Genomic DNA, 17,938 nt, shown 5'->3' on the forward strand with positions numbered 1-17,938 from the left:
CTCTAGTTTAATTTTTTGTGATGCTTGTCAATATGGAAATAATCATTCCTTGCCTTTTACTAATTCCATGAATATTTCATCTAAACTACTTGAAATTATCTGCACGGACTTTTGGGGACCAACCCCAATAATTAGTGATGATAAATATAGATACTATGTTCATTTCATGGATCATTTTTTCAAGTACATTTGAATTTATCTTCTCGCATATAAATCTAATATTTTACAAGCTTTCAAATTATTCAAGTTGAATGTTGAAAATCTTTTTCAAAGAAAAATCAAAGTTTTACAATCAGACGGTGGAGGAGAATATCGGGCCTTAAAGGACTTTCTTGCTCAAAATGGGATTTCACATCACATGTCATGTCTACATGTTCATGAACAAAATGGATCTGTAGAGCGACGACATAAAAGTATTATTGAGATGAGCTTATCACTTATGAAACAAGCATGGATGCCCACACAATACTTGCCATATGTGATTTGTACAGTTGTACATCTTTTAAACTATATTCCCTCTCAAGTATTAAATTACTCTTCGCCATATGAATTCTTGTTCAAACAAGAGCATGATTATAACAAGCTTAGGGTGTTTGGATATACCGCCTATCCTAATTTTAAAAATTATCGAGTGCACAAGTTGGACTATAAATCTAATGAACACATTTTCCTGGGTTATAGTAACAAATATAAAGGCTACAAACGCCTGGATATTGAGGGCAAAAAGATCATCATAACTCCTCATGTTGTTTTCAATGAACAATATTTTTCTTTTCTTGATAAAATGAGGGTGGATCTAACCAAACAAAAAGAATCAAGGCCGGTTGTTGTCAAAGTCCCTACTGGGAAGATATCTCAGTCTATGCTTGAGTCATCTCAAAATTCTGAGACCACAGCAATGACCAATGAAGTTATGCCTGAGTTATCAAGAGATCCTATGACTTCATCTAGGATCAATGAAGGTACTGTTGAACCTGATCCAAGTATGACTAAAACCCGTGAGGATGTAAATTAGTCTTAGTCAAACTCTTTGCCACCTCTTCGTAGTCATCATATGATGACTAGATCATAAAATGAGACCAAAAGACCCAAAATTCTTATGTCTTCAAAACATCCTATTCATTCTGCTCTTGTTGCTGAAACCCACCAAGAAGATGAACCACAAGCCTTTGGTCAAGCGATTAAGCTTCCTTGTTGGCAAGAAGACATGAAAAATAAAATAGAAGCTCTTTATAAAAACAAGACATGGACCCTTGTTCCTTCCAACGAGGCTTCCCATGTCGTTGGATGCAGGTGGGTTTTCAAAATCAAGAGAAAATTCGATGGGACAGTTGAAAGGTATAAAACTCGCCTGATTGCAAAAGGTTATACTCAAATAGAAGATGTGGACTACTTTGATACTTTCAGTCCAGTTGTCAAACCAATCACAATTCAGACAATTCTTGCTATTGTTGTTTCAAATAAGTGGATGGTTCGTCAACTTGATGTTAATAATGCTTTCCTGAATAGAACCTTAGAAGAGTAGGTCTATATGGAGCAACCACCCGGTTTTCAAGATCCCACCAAGCCAGATCATGTTTGTCACCTTAACAAAGCTCTGTACAGACTCAAACAAGTTTATAGAGCATGGTATCAAAAATTGAGCAGAGCTTTGCTCCAAATGGGTTTTGTGACTTTTACTACTAATACTTCACTTTTTGTTCTGAAGAAAAAACTAACTCATTTATATATGATGGTTTATGTAGATGATATACTAGTGACAAAAACTTCACAGAGTCAAGTTTCAAGCCTTATTCAAAGACTTCAGGGTGATTTCTCCTTAAAAGATTTGGGTGACTTGAGTTTCTTTCTTGAAATCAATGTTATTCCCACTCCTCATGGGATCATTTTTTTGCAACAATAGTATGCTTATGATATCTTGCGAAGGATCAATATGCTTGGGATCAAGCCCATGCCAACCCCTCTTTCTGCCTCTATTGTGTTTGTTAAAGAAGGAGACCCCTTTCATGATGTTACTCTATATAGGCAAACAGTTGGAGCTCTTCAGTATTTGACCATCACTCATCCAAATCTATCGTTTGTTGTGAATAAAGCCTGTCAATATATGCAAACACCTACCATCACATATTGGAGTGTTGTTAAACACATACTTTAGTATGTTAAGAATACTATTCATTATGGGTTGTTATTCAGGAAGTTAGAAATTTTTAACTTAATGCTTACCGCGATGCTGATTGGGGTGGCTGCCCTGACGATCGTAAATCCACCGATGGATATACTGTCTTTTTTTACCCAAATCTCATCTCATGGAGCTTAAAGAAACAGATGATTGTTACTCGGTCTTCTACTGAAGCCGAATACCGATCTATGGCAAACACTGCTGCTGAATTGTCATGGATCCAATACTTACTTATCGATCTTGGAATCACTCCGCTAAGTACTCCTATACTTTGGTGTGATAATGTTAGTGCCATATAGATGTCAGCTCATCCTGTTCTCTATCAAAAGAGCAAACATGTTGAGATAGATATTCATTTTGTTAGAGATCATATTGCCTTGAGGCAACTCCTTGTGAAACATCTTCCTAGTTCTCACCAGCTTGCAGATCCGTTCTTCAAGGCTTTACTAGTCCAAAAGTTTCTTCAGTCACGTGGCAAACTCAATGTTCTTCCCAGACCTTTGAGTTTGAGGAGGGATGTTAGAGAGTTACCTGAATTAGTGCATAATAAATATAAAGGAGATTGTGATAAAGATAAGGAAGATCAGTTCCCAAATGAGGAGATTGTTGCTATCAATAAGGAAAGTTGGCATAATAAGGGAAAACAAATTGATAAAAATATATTTTATTGTAATCTCCATGTATCAAGGAGGCATAATTATCTCTCCTTGATATCAGCTATAACTTGATTATATATGTTGATTGGAACCTCCCCATGTAAGTATTGAATGGGTGGTGATCGTGGGCGTAGGAGTTTTTCTTTAAACCACGTTAAAGTATTTTCTTCCTAGTTAATCTTTTCTTTATCAGTAATTGGAATTCATAAGCCATGAAAGTATAAGAGAAATTGTGAGCTCTTCAGAGGGGCATTTCACTTTTTGGGACTATCTTTGTCTATAAATAGGCCATATATAGCCATTTGGTAATTATGCAAATTAAATGAGATTTTTTTCCTTTGACCTCTCTAATTCTAGAGTAGATTGCCCCTAGCCTTTGGCTGGTGATTGGCTCAATTAAGGATTCCCTCCCTTATTCATTCTTCCCTCTCTCACTCACACCACTCCCTCTCTTAGCTGACCCCCTAGCTAGCTCAGTTTCCTATCTTCCTTCCAATTCTCCCTTTCATTTATTTTATTTATGTGCTCCTTATTGTGACAAGGTTCATAGTATTTTATTATAATTGGTCATATTATGCAACACTTGCAGAACTAAAATTTTGGCATGGAATCAGAGATATGTTTGCATCAAGAACACATCTATAAACTTAAATGTTACCTTATGCATGATATATTCCATTCTTTGCATAAAAATTATAGTGTTGAAGGTTTACCATTAAATTTATTGGTTGTTATTAAAATATCCTCACAAAAAAAGCATTGATACCTATTCAAACTTCTTTTCTTGCTTATAATGATCTTTAATTCATGCATATTTTAAGAACTTCCTTAGTTTAACATTGAAAAAGATTTATTTATTCAACATGTGCTTTAATGTGCAATTTAATGTAAGGTCTTATTTATGACAGTGCCTTAATCCGACTAAGCTCTAAGGAGTTAGTTTGTGCGTAAACACTAGCATTTAATAACCCCTTAGAGTAATGTTTGAGAAAAGAATGACCAAGGATAAGTTCGTAAGGCATTGCTCTACTAAACTAAGTTTTAAGGAGTCAGCTTGTGTACAAGCGCTAGCATTTAATAGATTTATGGAATTTAGTTTCAAAAAGAGACTACTTGAGTTAAGACATCAAAACACATCGAAATATTTTTTTGGCATTTGGTTACAAATCTTAGGGGTTCACAAATATTTTAACGTGCTGTGGGTCTGGATCCTAGTCCCTTGGATTTAAGTCCACATTCACTTTCATAATTCAGTTCTACTAAAAAAATATAAATTTGGATAATATCATACGATTCATTGACCGTAATTTCAAACCATCCATTTAAGCAAATACACTATCTAATTTCAAATTAAAATGCAATAGTCTTAATACATCAAAATTAAAATAAACTATTTTATGACTTAAGTAAAAATCTAAGTCAAGTTTTTTCTAAACCCTAAACAAAGTGTGGTTCTTGGCACCGCCATCACTCACAAGCAACTACTCATCGCATGAATGATTTATACAGATTCATTAAATTTGGTAGGTATAATAACATTGTATGTTGCACATAACTAAGCATATATAAACCCTTATTTATTCAGGATGCATGTATTTCATTGAGATAAGCACGATACACCAAAGTGTATAATCAAGATATATGGCTATCAATTTCATGCTTCTAAGTTCAAACATAAGCACAATACAATAATTTTAACTAAAACTAATCAACAATCTTACCAATGACATTCTTACCATTTCATATTGTTATTTCATATCATGCAGCCTTATACAAATATGCAATATATACAAATATGCAATATTGAATGTTTGCATACTTAGGTCATGTTTTTAGTTTAAAATATGATCAAATATAAGGTCTTTGTTTTTCTTTCTTAAGAGCTCTATCAAGTACACATGGAATACCCTAAGACAAAAGAAACCACAACGAACATTTATTATGCTGTCATTTTATTTCTTGTGTGTCTAAACTACTCGGTGAACCAAGTGGGCATCCACGATTAGGATAAATTCCACCCGGCATTGAACAATTAGGATGCACCTTGAACTTCTATAGAATGTACGGATCTACCACCTAAAACACATTGGTAGTCCGGTCTCCTATACCCCAAAAGATTGAAGATCAGGTGAGATGTCACACTCTCACAAAAATATCAAAAAGATGTCATAAAGAGGGTTGTACCACCTACCCTCTCTAATGTAAGCTTGAAAATCAATGGGTCCTTGAGTCTTATTCATTACTAGGGGTTAAATTTGTTTCATTACATGTGCCTTATTATGTGACTGAAGGATACATAGCCCAAGTACCCCTCCAGTACATATTGTTCAGTTTAACCTAACTGACGTCAACTCATTCATGATTTTTTTGGCATCTTCAGCCCAAGTGAGCATTTACCTATGAAGGTGATAACCATTTTATGTGTGAATATATTTTTTATCATAACTTGGTGTACTTATTGCACCTTATGGGTTCACATCAACTCCTTGCTTGTTCTAGAGTGAAACAACGCACATGCATGCATTTTCATGTCTTACAATATAATATAATCACATGCCACACGCATATATGTAAATCTGCACCACATTGGTTCCTTTGAACTCAAGCGCATTCATAAACATTGTACATGCATATTTTTCCATGCTTTACAGTACAATAAAATTATATATCATACGCACATATGTGCAATATTGAACTTTATTAGTTCTTTTGTACCCAAACTCATTTATAAGCATTGTACATGTATGTTTTTCGTGCCTTACAACCATATAATTATACATATATGCAATACTGCATCACATTAGTTTCTTTGAACCCAAATTCATTTATTAGCATCACATATGCATGCATGCATTTCATGCCTCTTTACATGACATCATGTTGCATTTCAACATATCATGTGGCATGTAAATATCATGCTTAACATCATCGTCATGATAACATATAACAACATGCTTGACATATATTTAGCACAAACATGTTATTTGAACGCATCCACTATGTACATAAACATATCAATATAAGCATCAAATCTGATTTTCTGAAAACCTCAATATGGCATAAATCACATAGCATTAAAATTGTTTTTCAGTGCATATAAGCAAGACACTGTTCATATATATCAAATCAGATTTTCGGTGCACATAATCATTGCATAACATACATAAAAATCTAATTTTTTATGCCCATAAACATGACACAATTCTCACATATCAAATCTGATTTTCTATACATATAAGCATTGTACAATCACATACAACAAATCAGATTTTTTGCATACTTCAGCATTGCACAACCACATGCATAAAACCTGCTTTTCGGTGCATATAGACATAACACCATTCATATATATCAAATCTTATTTTTTATGCATATAAGCATTGCACAATCATATATAACAACTCAGATTTTTTATTCACATAAGTATTGTGCAATCATATACATGAAAATTTAATTTTTGGTGCACATAAGCATTACATAATCAAATATAACAAATCAGATTTTTTATGCACATAAGCATTGCACAACCACGTACATAAAAATCTGATTTTTGATGCACACAAACATTTCACAATCACATACATAACATTTAAATTTTTGTGCTCATAACCATAGTACTAATATACTCACCAAATTTGGAATTTTTGTGTATATATACACAATACAAATATAAAAAATTTTGTGCATATGAGCACCATATAAATTCAAATTTTTTGTGCATACAAACAACATTTTAAATATGAAATTTATGTGCACATGAATATCAATTCAAATATAAATTTTTTGTGCATATGAGCACCCACTTAAATCTGAAATTTATGTGCACATGGGTATCAATTCAAATCTGAAAATTTTGTGCATATGAGCACAAACTCAAATATAGAATTTATGTGCACATGATCGCCAATTTAAATATAAAAATTTTGTGCATATGAATACTAACTAAAATATGAAATTTATATGCACATAAGCACCAATTCAAATCTAAAATTTAATCACTCACATACATTCTATCAAATCTAAAATTTTTATGCATATACTTAAATATGAAATTTAATCACACACCTTCACTCTATCAAATCTGAAATTTCTATGCATATGAGAACATACTTAAATATAAAATTTGATTATTCACATGTGGTCTATCAAATCTAAATTTTTGTGTAAACATGTATGTTATCAAATCTAAAAAATTTGTGTATACAAGAACACTCTTAAATATAATTTTTTTGTGTATAAATGCACATCATCAAATATGAAATTAAATACCATGTTAATTTCAGATTTGCATGAATTATAATTCTAAACACAGTTAATTTAATATTTGCATGGGATACTTTTTTAATGCTCAAATAATTTAAAATTTGCATAACAATATGGTTCTAGCACATGTATAGATTCAATTATACATATAAAAACATCTCTAATGCATGTATTAATTCAGATTTGTATATAAACACATTTCTAATGCATTATAAATTCAAATTTGCATAAAAATATATTTGTAATGCATATATAAATTCAAATTTGCATAGAAATATATTTATAATGCATGTATAAATTCAATTATGCATATAAACACATCTCTAATGCGTGTATAAATTTAGGTTTTCATAGAAATATATTTCTAATGCATGTATAAATTTAGATTTGCATAGAAATATATTTCTAAGGCATGTACTGTTACAACAATGAAGCCATACATGATACTTCAAGTACAAGGTTTTGATGATGAGCAAGTAGAATCAACTGCATTTCAGCTAAGGCTATGAAGAAATTGAAGAATTCGGTGAAGAATCCTTGAAGACTAGTGTGCAAATGTTTAATTCATTAAAAGTCTTAGATTCTTGTAAGAGCCTTACTTAGAGTGCATATTTAGGTTGCATTTCACCTTAAAAGTCTTTAGAAAAACTTTTCTAAAAGAAACTCTTTTGAAAATCTTTTTAGAAAACTCTTTTCTTAAATTTTCATGTTTATTAGTCGACCAATCGACTTATCAGTCGACTAATCCTTTCGCGCCATATTTTCTAAAAAGTCATTTTTGTCAAATTAGTCGACCGAAGGTTTTATCAGTCGACTGGACAGAATGTCTGTTTTCTGAAAAAATAGCAGCAGTCGACTAATGGTTTTATCAGTCGACTGAACATAACATGTGTTTTCTGAAAATTTAGCAGCAGTCGACTAATGCTTTTTATCAGTCGACCGAACAGAATGTTTGTTTTTCAGAAGATTTTAGCAGCAGTCGACTAAAAGGTTTTTCAGTCTACTGATGATATTATCAGTCGACTAACTTTTCTTAAGTCGACTAAGTTTCAAAAGTTCAGATTTTCAAACGGCTCGATTAATAGATCAGTCGACCGACGATAACGGTCAGTCTACTAATAACTAACTATTAGTCGACTAACTGATGTTTCAGTCGACTAATTTTGTCGTTTTCCTGAAACTTCAAAAAAGGCGTGTCTTTTCATTTTTCAAACGTTTTGATTGTTCAAAATGAACAGTTTTGACACCCTTTCATACTCTCAACGTATGGAATCCTTTAACTATAAATATGAGTCCATTCTACACTCAAAAACAATGAAATTCAATAGAATTATATTGAATTACTCCTTGCTTTTCACTCCTATTCATTCAAGTATTTGTTTTCTCACTCACGTGATATTTTCACTTCAGTTTTTCACTCAAATCACTTTGAGAGATAGTAAATTCGTTAGTAGAGTGTTTCAACAACCTCAAAAGCCAATTGCATCTCATTTGCATTCAAAAGGAAGGCTCATAGGTTGTATTGTAAGTTGTTATTTCTTTTGTATAAAAAGAAGGACTCCTTGGTGTAAAGGAGTTGTTTGCTTCCAGTAGGATTGTTACTGAAAGTGAGACCGGTTATGGTCTATGTGATCTTGTAGTTTATAAGGTTGACAGTGGAAAATCTCAAGCGGGTTTTGCTTGGGGACTGGATGTAGGTTGGGTTTGACCGAACCAGGATAAAATCTTGTGTTCTTTGTGTGTTTGCTTTGAGATTTGCAAAATCATTCAATATTCCGCAGAAATTTTTAAAAGCACTATTCACCCCCCTCTAGTGCTCGTTGCCTCGATCCTAGTGCACTTTCATTTGGTATCAAAGCACAGGTTTGCTATTACTTTGATTTGACCATCAAATAGCATGACAACTACAACATCTCAGCACAAAGAAGGAAGCTCCTCCGTTCGTCCTCCTCTCTTCGACGGAACAAACTATGGATACTAGAAAGTAAGAATGACAATATTCCTGCAATCCATGGATCTCGATATCTGGAGAGTTGTTTCAGAAAAGTACCAAACTCCATCAACTGATTTCAGCCGATGGACCGATGATGAAAAGAAGACTGCTTCACTTAATGCCAAGGCAATGAATACATTATATTGTGGTGTTGACAAGGTAGAATTCAATCGCATCTCTCAATGCTCTACAACAAATGAAATCTGGCATACTTTCTCGTGACACACGAAGGTACGTCAAAGGTAGAAGAATCTAATGAAGAAGTCACCAACATGTGTTTTGTAGCACAAGAGAATTCGGTAAGTCAATTTGACTATGATAAATTATTTGAAGCATTTAATGATTTATATGCTAAATTTAAGAGTCTTAGTTCTAAAAATAAAGAGTTAAAAACTGAAAATTTAACTCTTGACTCTCAAAATAAAGTGTTACTTCAAGAAATAGAATATCTCAAGAAGGAAAATTCTTGCCAAGCACTTGAGATAAAAGAAATTGGAGTTAGAACCAATCTCTTACAAAAAGAAATATCTAGTCTTAAAGAAAAGTCAAATGATCTTATTTCTATAGTGACCAAATTCACAAATGGTCAAGAGAATCTAGAAAAACTTCTTGGTTCTCAAAGATGCTCGGTTAATAAAACCGGATTGGGATATAGCTTCTTTGATACTCAAAATAGACCAAACTATGTGGTGAAAAATCAAAGACATTATTCTCAACCTTTTGTTCATAAAACTAAACTTTCTAGTTATAATAGAAATGCATCTAGAAATGTTTATAGAAAGAATATTTATTATCAAAGGAAACCAAAATCCAAATGAATATGGGTTCCTAAGACTAACTCTCATGGACCCAAAAATAGAAAGGGGTCAAATGCTCTATTTTCTGATTTTGTTGTAGGTACACAACATAAGGAGCAAATGGATATTGGACAGCGGCTGTTCCAAACATATGACTGGAAGGCCGGAGTTATTTTCCACCCTCCAAAATAAGGATGGAGGAACCGTCACCTTTGGTGACAATAACAAGGGAAAAGTGATAGGTATTGGTAATATTGGTAATCCAAAATTTCCCTTGATAGAAAATGTTCTTTTAGTGGATGGTTTAAAGCATAATTTAATATCTATTAGTCAATTATGTGATAAAGGTTTTCATGTTTCTTTTGAAAAGGATTTATGCTTAATTTCTGATTTTCAATCTAAAAAGATCATTTTTAAAGGTAAAAGAAGAAACAATGTGTATGAACCATATCTAGATGAATTACCCTCTTTTAATGAAAAATGTCTTATTGTTTCAAATGAAATTCAATGGTTATGGCATAAGAGACTTGGACATGCTAACTTTAAAATTATTTCAAAATTATCCAAGAATGATCTTGTAAGAGGCCTACCTAGAATACCATATAAAAAGGATCACTTATGTGATGCTTGTCAAAGGGGTAAACAAATCAAGAGTTCTTTTAAAGCAAAAGATATAGTTTCAACAAAACGTCCTCTTGAACTTTTACATTTAGATCTATTTGGATCATCTAGAATTCAAAGTTTGAATGGTAGCAAGTATGCTTTTGTTATAGTAGATGATTATTCTCGGTTTACATGGGTGATTTTTCTAAAAACAAAAATGATGCTTTTTCAGAATTTTCTAAACTTTGTAGAAGAATTACAAATGAAAAATCTATATCTATTATTAAAATTCGTAGTGATCATGGTGGTGAATTTGAAAATGAATATTTTCTAAAGTTTTGTGATTTACATGGTATCTCTCACAACTTTGCTTTTCCTAGAGCAGCTCCACAAAATGGAGTTGTTGAAAGAAAGAATAGAACTTTGCAAGAATGTGCTAGAACCATGCTTCAAGATAAAAATTTACCAAAATATTTTTGGGCTGAAGCAATTAATACAGCATGTTATGTCTTAAATCGTGTTCTTATTCGACCAATTTTACATAAAACATGTTTTGAATTGTATTATGATCGTATACCAAAGATCTCATATTTCAAAATTTTTGGTAGTAAATGTTTCTTGTTAAATACCAAAGATAATCTTGATAAGTTTGATTCAAAATCAGATGAATCAATATTTCTTGGATATTCTTCTAGAAGTAAAGCATATCGTATTTTCAATAAAAGAACATCTTGTATTGAAGAATCTCTACATGTTGCATTTGATGAGAATTGTGAGCAGGTTATTCCTCTAAGCGAAGAAGAAGAAGCAATACTTCAAGAAGAACCCTTGATAGAGAGTACTTCTCAAGAAAATATTCCTCTTCAACCGGTTTGGAAAGAAGTTCCTAATCATCCACATGAACAAGTTATTGGTGAAATAAAGAGTGGTGTCCAAACTAGAAGGCAGTTAGAAAAATATATTGCAAATGTTGCTTTCATATCTAAATTAGAACCAAAGAATATCAATGAGGCATGTGATGATGAATTTTGGCTTTTAGCCATGTCTGAAGAACTTAACCAATTTACTAGGAATGATGTTTGGGATCTAGTTGATAGACCAAAGGATCATCCAGTAATTGGAACAAGATGGGTCTTCCGAAATAAGCTGGATGAAAATGGTGAAGTCATTCGTAACAAAGCAAGGCTAGTGGCACAAGGCTATAATCAAGAAGAAGGCATAGATTTTGATGAAACCTATGCACCAGTGGCTCGATTAGAGTCAATTCGTATGATGCTTGCTTTTGCTAGTTACATGAACTTCAAGTTATATCAAATTGATGTTAAGAGTGCATTCTTAAATGGACACATCAATGAAGAAGTTTATGTAGAGCAACCTCCAGGCTTTGAAAATGAGAAATATCCAGAAAAGGTCTACAAATTGAAAAGAGCTCTGTATGGACTCAAACAAGCACCAAGAGCGTGGTATGAAAGACTACGAAATTTTCTAGAACAATCTGGTTTTTCCATTGGTCGGGTAGACTCCACTTTATTTATTAAACATTTTAATTCAGATATTCTTATTGTGCAAATTTATGTTGATGACATAATATTTGGTTCTACTAATGATTCTCTTTGTAAAGAATTTGCTAAGGCTATGCAGGAAGAGTTTGAAATGAGCTTGATGGGCGAATTAAACTACTTCCTTGGACTTCAAATAAAGCAAACTGAAGAAGGAATCTTCATCAATCAGGCTAAGTATACAAAAGAACTTCTCAAGAGATTTGGGATGGAATCATCGAAATCAAGAAGGAATCCTATGAGTACAACTACTTCTCTTGATAAAGATGAAAATGGTAAAAGTGTAGATACTAAGCTCTACAGAGGTATGATCGGATCTCTATTATACTTAACTACTAGTCGATCTGATATTATGTTTAGTGTTTGTATGTGTGCAAGATTTCAAGCTAATCCAAAGGAATCTCATTTAACTGCAGTAAAACAAATTCTTCGTTATTTGAAAGATACTTCAGATTTCGGTTTGTTTTACCCAAAATCATCTTCCTTTGATTTAGTCTCATATAGTGATGCCGATTTTGCAGGAAGTAAATCTGATCGCAAGAGTACTAGTGGAACTTGTCATTTCTTGGGAAATTCCTTAGTCTCTTGGTTTAGTAAAAAGCAAAATTCAGTATCACTCTTAACAACTGAAGCTGAATATATAGCGGCTAGTTTAGCATGTTCACAAGTACTTTGGATGAAACAGACCTTAAAAGATTTTGGTTTGAATTACTCCACAACAACTATTTATTGTGATAACACTAGTGCTATAAATCTTTCGAAAAATCCTATTCAGCACTCAAGAACTAAGCATATTGAAGTTAGACATCATTTTTTAAGAGATCATGTGTTAAAAGGAGATATTTCGTTAAATTTTATTTCCACTAAAGAACAACATGCTGATATCTTCACTAAACCTCTTAAAAATGAAGATTTTATGAGAATTAGGAGAGAACTAGGTATTTGCTCATTTTTAGATTTATAAAAATGTTGATTTTTGAACAAAATCTCAAAATCGCACTATATTAGTCGACCGATAAAATTTTAGTCGACTGGTGTTTTATATTTTGGAATGTATCGCACCATATTAGTCGACCGATATATTTCTAGTCGACTGATGATATTTTTAGAATAAGTCACACTTTTTAGTCGACCGATAAAGTTTTAGTCGACTAAATTTAAAAAAAAAAAAAAATTTAAGTGAAGGGACCCGACACCCCTTGGATTTGTTTTAAAACCTGTTTTTTTTTTTTAAAAAGAGGCATCGTTTCACTTCGTACCTTTTCATTTTTTTTTTAAAAACGAAACCCTTAAACCCCTCTTTTTCTCTTGCCTCTCTCTCTTCCGAAAAACCCTCGGAGTGTCGTTCGACTCCATCTTCACCGGGATTTTCTTACCGTAACAGGGAGACGCCGGAATCTTCTGGCCGTGATCTTGAAACGCCGGAATCCTCTTGCAGTGACTGGCGCATCTTCAAAACACGTCGGAACTCTCTTGCTGTGTTTTAAAATAGAGATACGAGTTAAAAGTCTATTTTGCTTATGCTATTTTTGCCCTTACTCTTTTTGATTATGACAAAAGGGGGAGAAAAAGATAATAGCATTACTTTGAAATTGCAGGGAGATCTTGAGAAAAAGATGATAGCAATTACATTACAGGAGATCTTGCATGAGAAATGTAAAATTAAGAGAAAAAGAAAGCTTTGAATGAATGTATTTCTAAATGCATGAAGAAATGATGAATGGAAATGCAAACCAATCAATATGTGATATATGTGCTTTAAATGTGCTAACTTTTAATGTTTTGCAGCATATTGATAGGGGGAGTAAAATCTCCATCTATGCATCTAAATGCTTCATCTTTGATTAAGTTTGTCATCATAAAAAAGGGGGAGATTGTTACAACAATGAAGCCATACATGATACTTCAAGTACAAGGTTTTGATGATGAGCAAGTAGAATCAACTGCATTTCAGCTAAGGCTATGAAGAAATTGAAGAATTCGGTGAAGAATCCTTGAAGACTAGTGTGCAAATGTTTAATTCATTAAAAGTCTTAGATTCTTGTAAGAGCCTTACTTAGAGTGCATATTTAGGTTGCATTTCACCTTAAAAGTCTTTAGAAAAACTTTTCTAAAAGAAACTCTTTTGAAAATCTTTTTAAAAAACTCTTTTCTTAAATTTTCATGTTTATTAGTCGACCAATCAACTTATCAGTCGACTAATCCTTGGATAAAATCTTGTGTTCTTTGTGTGTTTGCTTTGAGATTTGCAAAATCATTCAATATTCCGCAGAAATTTTTAAAAGCACTATTCACCCCCCTTCTAGTGCTCGTTGCCTCGATCCTAGTGCACTTTCATGTACAAATTTAAATTTGAATAGAAATATATTTTTAATGCATATATAAATTTAAATTTATATAATAATACATTTTCAATGCATGTATACATTCAGATTTACATAAAAAATTGCTCTAACATGCATATACAATTCAAATTTAGAAAAAATGTCAAATCTAACACATAAGTAATTTCAATCTTATGAAACATCAAAGTCTAAGTCCCAAAAATGCCAACCATGGTTCTCTACCACACTAATTGGAGTTTATCTTGTCCATTGTTTATCAAGATGTATCAAATTTATCCATATCCAAAACATGAGCATATTTGTTGGTTTTCCATAATCAACTTGGCTCTAGTTGCCAAGGTAAGAAGCAAATGTGTCACATAAGGAAGTTAACAGGTGCATAAATATGACATGTATGAGGGAAGTGAATCATAAGAGTATAAGGCGTCAAGCATAAAATTAAGAATGCCAACTTTATTGCTTTCATCATATAGACTTTTTTTTCTTAATTGGTTGTCCTATAAATAAAACAAGTATAGAGCTTTTCATGGTTTTGTCATAGTATAGTGTGTTTTTGTTTTAGCTAGAGAGAAGACCATCAATTTTTTATTTGTTAGAAGGTAAATTTGGTTCACCTATGTTCTGTCCTTAGTTTCCATCAAATCTTAAGATCTATAAATTATAGTGGGGCTGCCTAGATATGGTGAGGGATGTTAAAAATACTTTAATATGTAGGTCAGACAACTGAGCGTAAACCAGGTGCATTGGAAGGCACGTGTAACATGTACTATCTTTCAAGTGATACTTGCCCCACTTAGGATTAAGTCATATTTGTATGCGCTACTACACCATTATGCTCAGGAGTATATGGATTGATATTTTGTTTATGTATCCCACAAATTTTATAAAATTTGATGAACTCATTTGAAAGACATTTACCACCTCTATCATGTCTAAAAGACTATTTTTTAATTAAAAAAAATCAACCTCTGCTTTGAAAATACTATTTTTTTTTAAAGATTCATCTTTTTTTTAAAGGCAAGTTGAGGTTAGGTAGACCCCCACCAATTATTATTCAATGTACCACTAGATTTTGAACCTACAACGTCCCACCACAAGGAGACATGCACTGACAGCTCTTACCAACCACACGGATTATGGGATGGATATAAGTATATTTTAAAAAATCATCAAGAAAAGTTATAAAATACTTGTTTCTCCCTAGTTGGAGTACTTTTCAATTTATGTATCACTGTGTACTAAATAGAGTAATTTCAAAAAAATGTCAACATTAGGCTAAGTTTTTTTTGCAAACTTTGTTTGATACAAACATTACATTTTTTAACATGCTTAGTTTTACATTTAGGAATAAGTCCTAAGTTATTCATGCTTCTTAAAGACTTATAATTAATATGTTCTAATTTAGCATGCCATAAATCATATGAGCCAAGCAAATAAGCAAAAGTTGAATTAATTTTTTTGATCAAACTGAATTTCATTATAACTTTGAAACTATGAATTATAAGTAGGTAGGTAGATATAAAATACTTCGTAACAGTAGGTACATATTATAAATTTGGAGGGTTAAGCACTTTTTGGAGGTGAAACAAAGCTTCTTCATGTGAATCTCTCGTATAGATTTTATAGTCTTCCCTCACACTTTTGTATGTTTGAACTTACTTCTATCATTGAATGAATGAATCATTGATCTAAAAACTACATATCACCCTTTATTTGAATTGATCATGAATATCTTACTTAAACTCAACGACTCGGGTGAGTCATAGTGTTTTATTTAAAATTTTAATAATAAATAAAATTAACATAGAGTTATTGTTTCTTGTAAGGCTGCAAGTAATTCACATTTTCTCAAAGCGACTAATTCTCTAATTAAGCCCATCGTTTTGAAAAAGTTTAGGCATTGTCTTTCAAACCCAATTAATTATATTATCTTTAATGTCTTGTTTAATGATACACTTAAAATTGGTATATATAAATTTATTGACTTAATTCTTTAGCTGCATGTAGTTCACCTTTTTTCAAAAACTTCATTCTCGAATTTAAGTCTAACATAGCCAATTTCTTATTGAAAGTATAAGCACCATCTCTCATGTCCAATCAAATATATCTTCTTCAATTTGGTATTTAGTGTTCCACCTCTCCATCTCACAATTATCTATTACTCTTTAAAATTCAGATCCTGACCCCCAACCCAATTCTCTCTCTCTCTCTCTCATTTAGTTCTTTTTCCAAAGTCAATTGCTATACAGACAATGAAGGAGGATCAAGTGCAACACCTTGCCCTCTTGAAATACAAAATAGACTCTATAGGTGAAGTAGGTTCCACCAGCAGTTGCCATCAAAAGGGCTTAATTACATCTATGGCCAGCATTCAAAAGACCCCTGAGGATTGATGGAGAATCACAGGTGCAATGTCATTGCACACTTTTAGTGTGCTGATGCACTTGATCACCCTCCATCTTTGGGATACAGCGTGTCAGTTGTAGGGCCCAAGCAATGATGGAAGGTGATCAATTACGTTGCACCTGATCCTCCCTCAACCCCCTGAGGGTTCATGGAATGCTGACCATAGATGCAATTAAACCCTTTGAAAGGCCACTGTTGGTGGAACCTACTTCACCGATAGAGTGGATATTGTATTTCAAGACTGCAAGTTACGTTGGCCCTCTCTCTCTCTCTCTCTCTCTCTCTCTCTCTCTCTCTGTGTGTGTGTATGTGTGTGTGTGCGCGCGTGTGTGTGCTTGTGCTGATAGTGAATTCTCTTTGGATTTGAAGGTATGCCCATTTTAACAGCGGAAAATTATTGTATTGCCCTTGCAAAATGACATGTTTTTCGAAATACCTAGCAATTTAACAAAATTCCCACATGTTCAAAATTTTAATTCTTGATTCTTTTAAAACATTTTTACCCCTCCGCAAATACAACATGACCTTCACAACTCTTACTTGTGAATGTCCCCTAAATGTACGAACCTTCATTAAAAAAAATGGCACAGGCAGAAAGACATTTGCAAATATAGTACTACATTCGCAACCATGGAGCTGCAAAGGTCATACTGTATTTATGAATGTGGCCTATGCTATTTTTTTTAACGGAGGACGTTTGCAAATGTGTGAGGACATTCGTGTCCAAATGTTAGGATATTTGCCCTTTAACTGCTAAAGATCTCATTAGGACCTTTAGCGGCACTTCATAACACCGCTAAAATCAATTGAAAAAATGATGGGCATATCCTCGAATGGGCTTTTAGCGTTTGAAGCACCGGTAAAGGTCTCGGCAGAATTGAGACCTTTAGTGACATTTCAAAAGCACTGCTAAAGCATCCTTCTTACGTTTTAAAGTGCTTTTGCACATTTTTTTGTGTATTTTTGTGCTCCGACTGCCATTGGTCAGCCGGCGTGCATTTTGTTTAGGTAGTTATGGTTTAAGCAACTACCGCTATTTCTCAAATATGAGAGTATTTAGTTAAAGGAGGTTCACACATTTTGAGGACCTTCGCAAACATGAGTTGTGAAGGTTCCCAACATGTGCCAACCTCTTTT

The sequence above is a fragment of the Nuphar pumila genome, chromosome 12, assembly GCF_984573655.1.
Source record: "Nuphar pumila chromosome 12, dmNupPumi1.hap1.1, whole genome shotgun sequence".
Taxonomy (NCBI): Eukaryota; Viridiplantae; Streptophyta; class Magnoliopsida; order Nymphaeales; family Nymphaeaceae; genus Nuphar; species Nuphar pumila.